Source organism: Jaculus jaculus, chromosome 11 (assembly GCF_020740685.1).
Source record: "Jaculus jaculus isolate mJacJac1 chromosome 11, mJacJac1.mat.Y.cur, whole genome shotgun sequence".
In the NCBI taxonomy this organism is placed as follows: domain Eukaryota; kingdom Metazoa; phylum Chordata; class Mammalia; order Rodentia; family Dipodidae; genus Jaculus; species Jaculus jaculus.
Genome location: NC_059112.1, coordinates 4012975 through 4025885, shown reverse-complemented (window position 1 = coordinate 4025885; position 12911 = coordinate 4012975). Strand labels below are relative to the sequence as shown.

Genomic DNA, 12911 nt, shown 5'->3' with positions numbered 1-12911 from the left:
TTTTATGTAGATCTCTTCCTCGTTAAGGAATTCTGAGGGTAGCTCCATATGTTTAAGAAATGCTTTCTGGAGTTTTCTAACTGTGGAAAACTCCTTTTAAGATATCATGGGCTAATGCTCTCTTGAAGCCACTTACTGTCCTAGGTGTCCACACGTTTTCATGGCAATAAGCCTTAACAAATTGAACTTAGAACTGTATGTTGTGCAAGAATTTGGCCATTCTGAAATGAGGCCCTTGCAGCAATTTTGCCTGGAGACTGAACTGCATTTCAGAAACTTTCTCTGACCATGCTAGTGAGACAGATGTCTTACTCAGGCATTGTAAAAGAGTGTCTAAGCATCCTTTTGAGAATAACCCCCCCCCCTAACGTATTCCATTGCTGAATCATTGCTTAAGTGAAGGAAGCCACAGACAGCTTGAATTTTTGGTCCTTCCTCTTTAAAATGAGAACAAAGACCATTCCACTTACCATAATTGATAAGTGTCCCAAACAGTGTTGCTGCTGAACCATTAAGAAGTACCTGGCATGATACTACTCTGTGCTATTTATTTGATTCATATAGAATTATCAATAAATTTTAATTATTATCATCATTCCAAAAATTCTAGTAGCCCTCACTGCTTTATTTTTTGATTTTCTTAACTCATTTCTTCCAACATCAAACCTCTCTTTCCCAGTCATACTTCTTTACTGTTTTTGGCATTGGGAAGGGGGAGCCAGAATGCCCAAGTGAGATTTCCCAAGGGCTTTTGTCTATTTCTCTTTGGACTTATTTTATTTCCCTTTGAGATCTGGATACAAATCTAATTTTCTTAGATTGCTTTTACATACATTGTCCTTAATTTACTAAGCTGTCTTCTTTTCCAAGAAGAGTCACATTCAACTGTAATTGTACACAGGGTGAAATGCTTGCCTGTGTTCTCATTAATGAGACCTAATAGTATTTCTTCTGGAAAACAGATTCAAGTATGTTATATTTAATGAGAATGATACAAGAGGATAATATGTGTATATAAGTATATAAAAACATGTATAGAGTGTAGCATAGACTAGAATCATTTTGCAGCCTATGGTCCACTGTATAATTTAAGTGTCAGTTAAATGAGATAATGCAGCAGTGTAGAAATGCTGTATATTCTAGGCTGAGCTAAATACTCCATTTTTATCATCACAAGAGTCCAAATTATTGAGGGAATTAGAAGCTGGGCCTGATAAGTGTGAGCAGAGCAAGACTAAAATAAAGATCAGTTAAAGATCTTTGCTTCTGTGTGAACTTGATGATATTTTATTTTACCCTTTTGTTATATTTTTATTTAATTGAAATGGAGAGGGGGGGGGGAGAGAGAGAGGACAGAGAATAAAGAGAGAGAGAGTGAATATGGACATGCCATGGCCTCTTGCTACTGCAAATGATCTCTAGACGCATGCCCCACTGTGTGCATCTACTTTACTTGGGTACCCAGGAATTGAACCCAGTCCAGCAAGCTTTGGAAGCAAGTGCCTTTCATCCCTGAGCCATCTCCGCAGCTCTCGTTTTATTCTTTGGGCTAACACCACTTTGAGGACCGAGGCGAGCACTTGTGGTGCAGGAGTTCACCGGAGGTTCTGAACACTACATCCCTCACTGCTGCCTGCCAGGTGGGACGGGAGTGAAGGTGGTGAGGGTGGTGAGTGATGCCCATTGAATCAGCAGTATAGATAACTTAAATAATTCTACTGTGTGAATAGCTGAAAATGCTTTCAAGTCTGGTAATTGCTTTTACCTTTCCGTAGAACTGGAATTAGAAGGCAGCTGTCTTCTGTGCAATATATACAATGACTTCACCTTTCCTTACACTCTGTTGATTTTGAAAGAACAGATTCTACTTAACTTCCAAGGATTATCATTTTACTGAATATTTTCAGGGCAGAATGTTCAATCACTTTTGCCAGGCAAAAATTTGTGGAATGAAAAACAGGATTTGAATTTTAGTAATATTAGCCCATAAATCTGTTTTAGAAGTCCAGAATTATATACTTATAAATTGGTAGAGTCTTCACCCAAGTCCTCTGTTGACTATTAAAGTTTCAACAAGAAATTCTATCTGTATTGCAGAATAAGGGAAATGTCTTTGATGTAGAATGAAAGCTTGTAATTGAATCCAGTGGACACATGGATCTGGGAAATTAGATCAGTATCTGATTGTTCAGGCTCTCACTTGCTTTGACTCAGCCCATGCTGTACTGCAGAGGACCTGGTGGTGTACCAGGAGTCTCTGTAGAGGACGTGTTTCTATTCCTGGATGTCACTGTCTTCCTGGGTGACATGAGGTGGATCACCCTCCTCTGGGTATGGTTACTTCCTGCAAAGTGCAGGTAATAGCCTACCTCCTTTGTTGCAGCTAGAGATGCTCTGTGGTGTCTCAAGTCATAACTGACAAATACCTTGCCATTTTCAGTAAACCATTATAAATTACTTATTTTTCAAATATCATGCTTTTGTTTTGTTTTTTCGAGGTAGAGTGTCTCACTTTAACCCAGGCTGATCTGAAATCTACTATGTAGTCTCAGGGTGGCCTCAAATTCATGGTGAGCCTCTTACCTCTGCCTCCCAAGTGCTGGGATTAAAGGCATACACCACCATACCCAACCAAAATATCAGTTTAAAAAAAAAAAAAAAGAAGTGAATTTACTAATTCTAGCCCTTCGTTTGCTGTAAATGTAAGTAAAGACATTTGAAATTTTCAGGATAAACTTTATAAATTTAAGATATTATCTCCCTTGGATATAGTCCTTATGTGAAATTTATTGTTATGCTCAACTTTCTCACCAGTGGATGCTGTAACTGTGAAATTAGACTAAAATTGAAATGTTGATATCTAGTAATGAAAAAATTAGTTGATTAATACTTACATTACTTTATTCATGGCTGTGACTAAGTACCTGATGGAAAGCAGTTTAAGGAAGGAGAGAATTCATCTAGTTTATAGTTTTGAGAAGATGTGTTCTGTCCTGATAAGGAAGGCACGGTCTCAGGGTTAGGAGGCTGCCTGGTCCTCTTGCTTCTAGGGTCAGGAAGAGAGGAGAAACAGGAAGTAGGGTTGGGCTTTACAACTTTGAGGCTGACCCTCAGCAAGCCATTTTCTCCAGCAAGGCTCCTCCTCCTGGAGATTCCACAGCTTTCCCAAGCAGTGGCACCAATGAGGACTAAGTGTTTGAACTCCTGAGCCGATGGAGACACTTCACATTCAAGCTCCAGCAGGGTTCACGTCGGCTCTTCTCACTGACTGGTACTCTCTTTGAAGCCTAAGAAATGGCAAAACAATTGAAGGTGTAAGTTCTGATATGTTACCCCTGCAGATTCACATATATCCTTGAATGTAAAAACATATTCCAGCTTTGGGTAACAATGAATATTTTAGCCAAACAAGATAACCATCACCTAAGAACATAAAAGTGATGTATTGTATCATATATGTGGGCGAGTTTACCCAGAGAGCCTAGGGAATATATATTCCATAAAGTAACATTAAGTTGAGAACAAAAGGGTAAACAGAATTGGCTAAAGGAAGAATGAGGGACATTCCAGACAAGCATGTCTGCAGATCTAGAGTGAAGAAAGAGATAGGCCCATTGGAGAAACACAGAATGTTACTAATGAAGTTAGAGAGTGGCCTGGTAGGATGTAGCTTTTTTTCTTTTTCTTTTCTATCTATATCTAATCCATATCTATCTATCTAATCATCTATCTGCTTGTCTGTCACCTATCTACTATCTATCTTCAATCTATCATCTATCATCATCATCATCTGTCTGTTTTTGAGACAGGGTCTCAGGTTATAGTCCAGGCTGGACTAGAATTCACTCTGTAGCCTATGTGGCAGTCCGCCTGGGAATGGGTGACAGGAGCTGGGTGCCAGAATTCATTGAGAAGAGGACTGGCATGGCCCGAGTGCCAGTGTTTAGATACAAAGAAGCTCATGCAGAAGCAAGTAGAACAACAAAAAGAAAAGCCCAGAGATGTTTCCACAGGGAGCCAGGACCAACCGTGCAGAAAGCTGCCAGGTAAAATGAAGGCAGAGAAGCACCCAGTGGATCTGGCAGGCAGGAAAGATGGTGGCCATTCTCAGCAGCATGAGTGCCTGGGTATCCCAAGAAGTGGTGGTGGAAATCTTTGAGCCTTTTCACAGTGTGCCCCTTTGTACTGGACCATTTAACAGACTGGGATCTTTTAGGATGTCCCAGAGAGAATCTAGCTCACAGTTTCCACCTTACCAATGTTTAGATGAGGGGAGAGGGAGAAGGAGAGAGAGGGGAGGTGAAAAGCATTTTGCTCCAGGCCACATGGGAGTAACAAGGACAAAGCCTTTCCCAGGGCCTGTTCTCCATGAAGGGGAGAGAACTTTAGACAGGGAAGTGAGTCAGAATTAGAAGCAGCAGCTTAAAGAACAAACAGGACATAGAAAGATCTGGAAAAAGGTGTTGGGAAGGCTTTTGGAAAGGTAAGCAAGACTATGCTGGCCTGGCCAACTCCATCACTCAAATAATACCTGGTGATAGTGGGAGGATCCATTCTCAGTAAGAATGTCTTCATACTTGGGGGTAGGTTATGGGGCTAACAGTTGTGTATTTAAATTTGCCATTCTGTGACTATAAAAATATTTTCAGAGAATCTCAAGGCCTACTTTTCCCTTGTAGGTAGTTGTTAATTTGAAAGGGCACATCGTCACATCCTTACTTTTTTTTTTTTTGATTACTTTTTTTAAAATTTAATTTATTAGTTTTCTTTTCAGTAAATACAGGCAGTTTGGTACCATTATTTAGGCTCATCTGTGATCTACCCCCTCCCATTAGACCCTCCTTGTTAATGAAAATGGGTCGTGCATTGTGGAGTTAGCCCCCAGTTATTGTTATGATAAATGTCTCTGCATATCATGACCCAACATGTGACTCTGACATTCTTTCCGCCCCCTCTTCCGCAAAATTTCCCTGAGCCATGTTGGGTTCATTTTTGGTCTGCTTCAGTGCTGAGGTGTTGGGGGCCTCTGAGGCTCTGGCTCTCTGATTTGGTAGGAGTTGATTTTTCTCTGCGTTGGTCTCCTTCCCCTTTGTGCTGGTATCCGGTTCACAGGAAAACATCACCCTTGCTTATTTTGCCAGTTGTCCTTAGTTTCAGTTGGGCCCCTTTTGAGGTATGTTGGGGCAGCTCTCTTCTTAGGATCTGCATCTATCTGGAAAAGAGAAGCAGATTCTCCAATGGAGAGTAAGTTAGCACCTGGAAAATTGAGATAACACTTACTTTTTTGATAGACAGTATGGTAGGTTTAGGCCCTCTTATACCCCATGATTGATGGTAGCTTGATATTGGAGAGTGGGCTTGTGTTTGGGTATGGTTCTGACTTGTTTCCCAGCTCCAGCTATGGGTCTAGTACCACTGAGTGGATCAATTAGCCAAATCAAGAGCAATTGATTCCTCACCATGGCTGTGTACCACTATTGCACTTGTGTGGGCATCACATCCGGTTATTTGTTGCTAATTAGGTTAAACAATGTGTTGCTTGGACAGATCTTGGTCATTTCCCCCAGTCGCCTATGTAGCGCCTTCTGGCACTAGACACGCTGACTGTCTGGGGACTGACTCTCTCCTGGCTTCCAGCCATGTCCTTCCATTTTACGCATCAGCTGCGTATGGAGTCTTCAGCAATAGGGTCTTACCACTGGCCTTTGGTGGGTCATCAAGTACTCTGACAGAAGTCTGTCATTGTTTTGGGAAACCTTGTAGGTTTCTCTGATCAAAAGCTCATTGTGGATGGTAGGCCCAAGCTGGAAGTGGGGGTTACAGGTCAGTGTCCACTAAGAAACTGAGGAAAAAGATAACTAATATACAAGAGTTAGAGAGGAGAGAGATAGAGGGGAGGGGGGGGAGGGAGGGAGGGAAGATGTAGGAGATTTAGGTCAGTCTTGATCCTACCCTCTCCAGTGTCTTGTGGTTCAGGTGTTTCCTGAAAGGGTCTAGTGAAGGTTCAGCCATTTGGTCTGTCTTTTAGGAAGTAGAATTTTATGGTACCATTGCCGTTTGGGTCCGGATTACTGTTTTCCACCCTTTGATTCCCTCCCCGCCCTCCCATCCATCTTATTGTCTAGTCCATGAGGTGCTTGCTGGGTATGTAAGGCATCTTGGGCAGATTCAGGTTAGGTGTTGCAGATGAGTGAGACTATGTGTCGATTTTTTTTTCTGTGATTGGGTAAGTTCGCTGAGAATGATCTGTTCCAGGTTCAACCATTTTTCCTCAAATTTCTTTATGTCATTTTTTCTTACTGCTGTATAGAATTCCATTGTCGTCACATCCTTATTGGACTTTGGCTGGGTTCTTATAGGTGATGTTGGGTGGGAGGAGCGATGGGTGTTGCGGTCAGGTTCTCGTTGCTGGCAGAAAACACCTGGCCAAGAGCAGCTGGTGGGAGGAAAGGGTTTGTTCTGGCTTATTGACTCAAGAGGAAGCTTCATGATGTCAGGGGAAAATGTGGCATGAGCAGAGGATGGACATCACCTCCTGGCCAACATTAGGTGGACACCAGCAGCCACGGGGATTGCCAACACTGGAAAGGGAAGCAGGCTATAACACCCATAAGCCTGCCCCCAACAGTACAGTGCCTCCAGGAGGCTCCCATTTCCAAATTGCCACCAGCTGGGGGCCTAGTATTCAAAACACATAGTTTTTGGAGTCACCCGAATCAAAGCACCACAATGGGGGGGGGGGTGGCTAGCATAGTAGTGAGAAAGGAGGAAGGGGAAGGCTCTTGGTGACTGTTGGTTTCTTTTTTTTTAAAATCTCATCTACCTGTATGCAGAATGTGAGAGAAGGGGATCATGTGAAATAATATGGAATATTTTATATGGGATTAGCCATGAGTGCATTGACTATGTTGTGGATCATATGTATATAGTAACCAAAGACTATTCTTTCTACTGCCCAGCCAGGCTTAAGCCACTGCAAATGGAGAAGCCATAATTGGGTCAGAGGTGGACAATGTGTTTGGAATGAGAGTATGAATGTGTGCATTTCTGTGTTTCTGGCTGCCTTGGTGGCTACCATTGCAAATCCAATTGTCAATGACTGTTGGATTAGCTGTTGTTTTAACTGTCTTCCAACTCTGCTTCCTGTTCCACTGTGCAAGTGGTGAACACAGGAGAAATAAATGGGAACTGTCAGTTCTCTGAGTTTGGCTCCCAGGTGGATTCTGTCTGCATCGGTACTGAACATTCAGGCCCAGCAAATCCTGGGGTCCCGAGGAATGAAGATGCATGGGCAACTTCCATTCTGTCTACTACCAGCCTTCCTTTGCCTTTTGGACTTTAGGAACTACAGTTAGTATCTGGTGAATTTCAGCTTTGTTGATTCATTAAGTCAGGTCACCAAAGTCCCTTCAAGGGGAAAGTCTTGTTTTCCTAGCTTAGAGAGATTAAAGTAATGCGTGACCGCTGGCATGATAAAATTATAGTTGTTTGAGAAAATTTACTGATTCAGCCAATTATGCCTCTTATCAGCACCTAGTGGTGGAGAACACAGAGGAAGCTGTGTTACCTTGCCGCTGGGGGTCTTCACCTTTGTAGAACACTGAGTAGAACTCTGGCTGAAGTGAGCTGTTGGTAACAAGGATGGATAGATGTCTGTCTAAGAAACACAAGCCTGCTTCCTCTACGTGATATTTTCTGTTTTTGCCAGGGATTGTTATAATTATCATTAAATATTAAAAGTTCTGGGCTTAGTAAACACCAGCTAACAATTGAAATTTCTTATCAGTCCTATTTGGGGAAGATCAGCTGGCTTTAGGATTTCTGGGCATCTTTCAATGTATAAAATTCCCATATAGTTTAGTGGGAAGAAAAATGCTTCCTTTTTTTCTTCTAAAAATCACATTTACTATCTATTTACTTATGTGCTTCAACCTAAGTATAATTGGTTGCCTTAATAAAATAAACTGCTCATTGGTATTCAAAATTATTTCTAAGTAAATTATATATAATTATCTGTTATTAAAAATTTCCCCTATATAAAATATAAAAATAGAAACCATCCTTTGTCCTGGGGCATAATATGTATTTAAAGTCTGGACCCTCATCCAAACATTTCATAAAGGGCTGACTTACTCCCTGTTAACTGCAAAATTACATCATGGTTTCTGCAGGGGGATTTTCTTTTCATGAGCTGGTATTTTGTACCCCAGTAAATTAACAATGTTAGTGTGATGATATCTTATTGGAGCTGCCCATGGGCACTTCTGGATTTGCACACACTAAACTAACAATTTATTTGCACTTTAATCAGAAGATCACAACATACAGTCTATTTCTCATTGTGTAGGCACTGAGCATACGTCCTCCAGAGTGTCTGGACTTGGCACTGGGTTCTAAACTTTCTTATGCATGTACTTCAAACTGAGGTGTTTGTAACATCTTTGTATCATTCTTCATGATCAAGCCCTCACCTAGGATCTTTGCTTCTTCCTCTATATTTTTCTTTTCACAGTTAAAAAATAGTATATCTGCCTTAACTTTGCTTCCTTACATTCCCCTTGGCAATAGCTCCCAACATGTTTTGGGCATCTTGGCATAAAGCCAGGTTTCTGTAGATGAGCCAGAGAAGGTGGTATTTAGCTTACGTTTTAGGAATGTTGCTGATTAGCTCTGAACGAAGGATATGAAGTGCCTCCTATGTGGAGCCTTTGCTGCAAACTGGAAAGGACAGGAATTTAGCTGGCTATAGAAAGAGCAACAATGTAGTCTAAAAACCAGATTTGGAACAACCCTCGGTGTTAAAGTAGAGCTGTATGTGGGAGGCTGGGGGATGATGGGATGTGGAAAAAGGTAAATTTACAGGCAATTTTTTTTCTTGTCCTTTGGTGATCCTTTAGCTAGCACACAATGCTGAAATCTCAAGTTAAAAAAAATGATATATTGCTACCTTCCAAAAAGCCTAAGGGCAAAGTGAAAAATAATAGTTGAAAAATGGGAAGAAAGAAGTTAGTGCATTTTATAATGCATACCATGAAGCAATATACCCACTACAGGTTGACTGTTCATTTCATTTCTTTCTTTTTAAATATTTTTATTGAGAGAGGGAGAGAGAATGTGTGTTCCAGGACTGTCAGCCTGCTGCACACAAATGCCAGATGTGTCCGCCCCCTTGTGTGCATGTGTGGCATTGCATGCTTGCATTACTGTGTGTCTGGCTGCATGGGACCTGGAGATTTGAACATGAGTTCTTAGGCTTTGCAGGCAAGGGCCTTAACCACTAAGTAATCTCTCCAGTCCTCTTTTCTTTATAGTCAACATAAGGAATGAAACATTTGGTTACACGAGTCATAAAATAAATGTGTATATCAAAAAACCCTATCAAGCCAGGTGTGGTGGTGCACACCTTTAATCCCAGCACTCGGGAGGCAGGGGTAGGAGAATTGCCATGAGTTTGAGGCCACCCTGAGAGGACATAGTTAATTCCAGGACAGCCTGAACTAGAGTGAAATCCTACCTTGAAAAATTAAAAAAAAAAACACCCTATCAAACAGGAATTCAGATCTCATTGCTATTCATATCTGAGACAGAGTCAGTTCTGAAACATGCTTGATAGCAAAAGTAGATCTCTATGAAGGCCACCTTAACTTGAAGAGCGACAGGGTTTCCAAGTGTAAGACTTCTTCCTTTGCCTGAACACGCCATGGCGATAATCAGAAGTGTGCGCTCAGGGTGGCCGTATCTCAGTGTGGTGGGAGAGCTTCTTGGTACGTCCTGCTTACAAGTGGAGTGGAGCTGGTGGGGCCACTGGCAGGGGACCCTCCTTCTGAGACAGCCAGCTGAGCCACACGTCCTTCCTGGCACTGTTGGCTGTGGTGTGGACTGTGAAGTATTCCCAAGATGCTCGGAGTGTCTTGGGAACTCCCAGCATCTGTCAGAGAAAGGCATGTAGGGCCTTCACTTGAACACAGGACGCTGAGGCCACTGCCAAACGGAGGGTGTGCTGCCCTGTGCCCACAAGCCTAACTGAACACTGCCGGCTGTGGGTTCCAGTTGCACCTCTTTTTGGTCCTGAGTAGCATGCACACAATCTTTATTTTAATAACATTCAAAGGAATCCCCTCTCATGTATGAATTATAGCTAGTTTAGAAAAGTTCTACCATTTGTCTTTTCATTATTTTTGTAAGTAGTTTTCCATGAAATTTGTATAAGAGAATTTTTATTTTTATTTTTTTTCTTGAGCCTAAAAATTCCTTTCTAAGCTGGGAACTGCCTCTGGTTCTTTGAGCATCTTACTGTTTTGTAGACTCTTGCACGGTTTTACACGAGGGACAATACTATACTCTCAAACTTTGTAATTCTCCCACAGCTTGCATTTTGTGAGTTATAATTTAAAAATAGCCCTCAATTTTCATGATTATCTCTCAGGCAGATAGGTACTTAATGAAAATGAACACTGGGACTCACCTGTGGTATTCTTGCCAACAACAGACTTCCCAGCAGGGACACTGCTCCCTTCCATTGGAAGATAGGAGCTCTGCGGAGGTAGTAAGAATGATTCCTTCTTGGTTTCTTTTACTTTTGGTGTTCTTGTTACTTGGCCCAGACAGCTTCTTTAATATTTTGGTGAAAGCATGCCTCAACCTGGCCTCCCAAGACTGTTAGGTTTGTCTCCTCTCACGGGCAAAGAAGCTGAAGTGAGGTTACCAGTGATTGGTGAAGCTGTGAGCTCCTACAGGTTTTCTTAACCTAGAATCATGTTCCTTCTCCTCTACCTGAGCAAAAGGAAAGGTTTAGCTACCTGTAACGTGTGAGAGGAGAAGAAAGCTGCTGTGTTTGAAGTTGTTCAGCTAAGCCATGACTGCCTGGGTACCCTACTGGGAGGCCATATCTTCCTCACTGGGAATATTCCATATTCCAGGGCTCCAAGAGCCCACAGAAAAAGTTTATAGCCTTGGCACTCCTAGAGAATTGTGCTCCCTGACACCATGCTTAAGAATATAAGTGTTTAAGAGTGGGTGCCAGGGACAGGAGTGGGAACTGAGGGGTCTGCCAATGGGCCTGAGTGATCTTTTTGGATTCATAGGAAAGGCTCTAGAGTTGGATTATGAGGAAGACTGCACATCTCTGTAAATGTACCAAAATTGTTGCATAATATACTCGTAAATGAAGTTTGTGGTTTGTAAACTACACCTCAGTAAGCTGATAAGAATGCCTGAGACCAAAAGGAACTCACATTTCTGCTTGCCCGGCTGGATCCCATAACACCCTGGGAGCGCAGCTTTACATTTGCAGTTCTCCCCACCTGGGGGGGGGGGGAGCGCGGAAGGTGTGGAGGAGGAGTGGAGGGCTGGGCACAAGGTGGGCCCCCGTAAGGACTTTCAATCAAGCAAGCAGAAGGCGCCATTTTTGTAGTGACAACTCTAACTTGGTTCCAAAACTAAGGTGTGTTCCCCTCTAGAGCTTGAAGAATTAGTCTGTAAATGGCTTTTCATTTTTCATCAGGTTGACAATAATACTTTGTAGTCAGAAATGCTACCTTAAGATCCTGTCAGCCTATATAAAACATCTTTAAAATGACTAGTACAATGTTGTACTCCACCAATTTGTTAGTATAGTATACCTTTCTGTATGACATCAATATGACTAATGCAGCTTAATGAGCATTCTGTTTGACCATTTTTCTTAGTTGCCATTACTAAATACCATGTAAAAATATTTAATGCAAAGTTTAAAAAAATACCTCTTAATTTGTGTGTGTGTGTTTTCCTAATTCCCGAGTGAAGGCGACTGAACCTTGTTCATTTGATTTGCTGAAGGAATTGGTTGGCTCCACTGACTGGTATTGTTGAAGTTGAGATAAGGCTGTGGGACCACCTCAGTAACGAGAGCGCAGGAAACAATTGACACTGTTTCTTAATTCACATTGTTTCTGAGACATTTCCTACTTCCTAGTATAATATAGTTTTCCCATGAGAACAGTTTGCTTACAAATGGTTAGACATGATAAATTTCTCACTGGCACACATGCACTCCAGGGAGGCCGCGGCAGCGCTGCCGGACTGAGCTGCTGTTTCAGGTTGTGTTGGAGGTGGGCTTCTCTTTCCTGGGGAGCTGCCTAGAGCTGCATTCCAAACAGCTGGCTTTTTCTTCTGCACACTGCTCCATTCCCTTAGGGTTCTTTATTCCTCAGCTGGAGTCTTTTTCTTGAAGCAGCATGTGATTCCATAAACTCTGCTAATTTCAGAAAACAGCCCTGTGAGTTGCGGGGTTTTGATCTGCTCCTGATGAGTTATGTGGAAAGGAGCTCACAGCAATTGGTATCAGAACTCTGTGTGCATGTGTGGTATGTGATATGATCTCCGGCAATGTAGAGCGTCATCAAGGAATAATTCTAGAAGTGGGAAATGAAATTCTTAGATGAGATAATCTAATTTGCAATTAAAAGTGTTCACATAACAACAAAACGGTTCCCACGTTCAGAAGTTATGCTGCCTATAAAGTGAAAGTAAAAGTTTCTCAATTAAAAGAAAGATGTGGAAGTTGAAATTCCCTTTTCCATGGCATCGGATTTCATAGAGTCACCCGCTCGTCAGTTCTGCAGCTTCCCAGAGCCCTTGACCAGCTCCCTCCTGCATGCCTTCTCCTCAAGGAAATTTTTGCTGGGTTGAGTTTTATTTTTATCATTGCCACAACCAGTTTTTAGAAATTTTTGGAAATGAAAAAAGAAAAATGAGAATGGCACTGTAGCTGACATTCATTTTAGCTGTTTCCTAGTGTGAACATTTGAGTATTTCTAAATCTCTTTTCCAAGTATGTCTCATTTTTCTCAGTCTGTCCCAGTTCTAAGTGTCTGTTCTGCTGATTGGGTAAAAAAGAAAAAAAAAGTTACACTGTAAAACCTTATAGGGGG

The 12911-nt window shown here is 41.8% G+C and overlaps 1 protein-coding gene across 1 annotated transcript in view; it reads left to right on the top strand.

The window, feature by feature from the left end:
- Positions 1-12911, top strand: part of Slc4a4 (solute carrier family 4 member 4) — a 352960-nt gene that overhangs the window by 54458 nt on the left and 285591 nt on the right. The gene's annotated exons all lie outside the window — the stretch shown is intronic.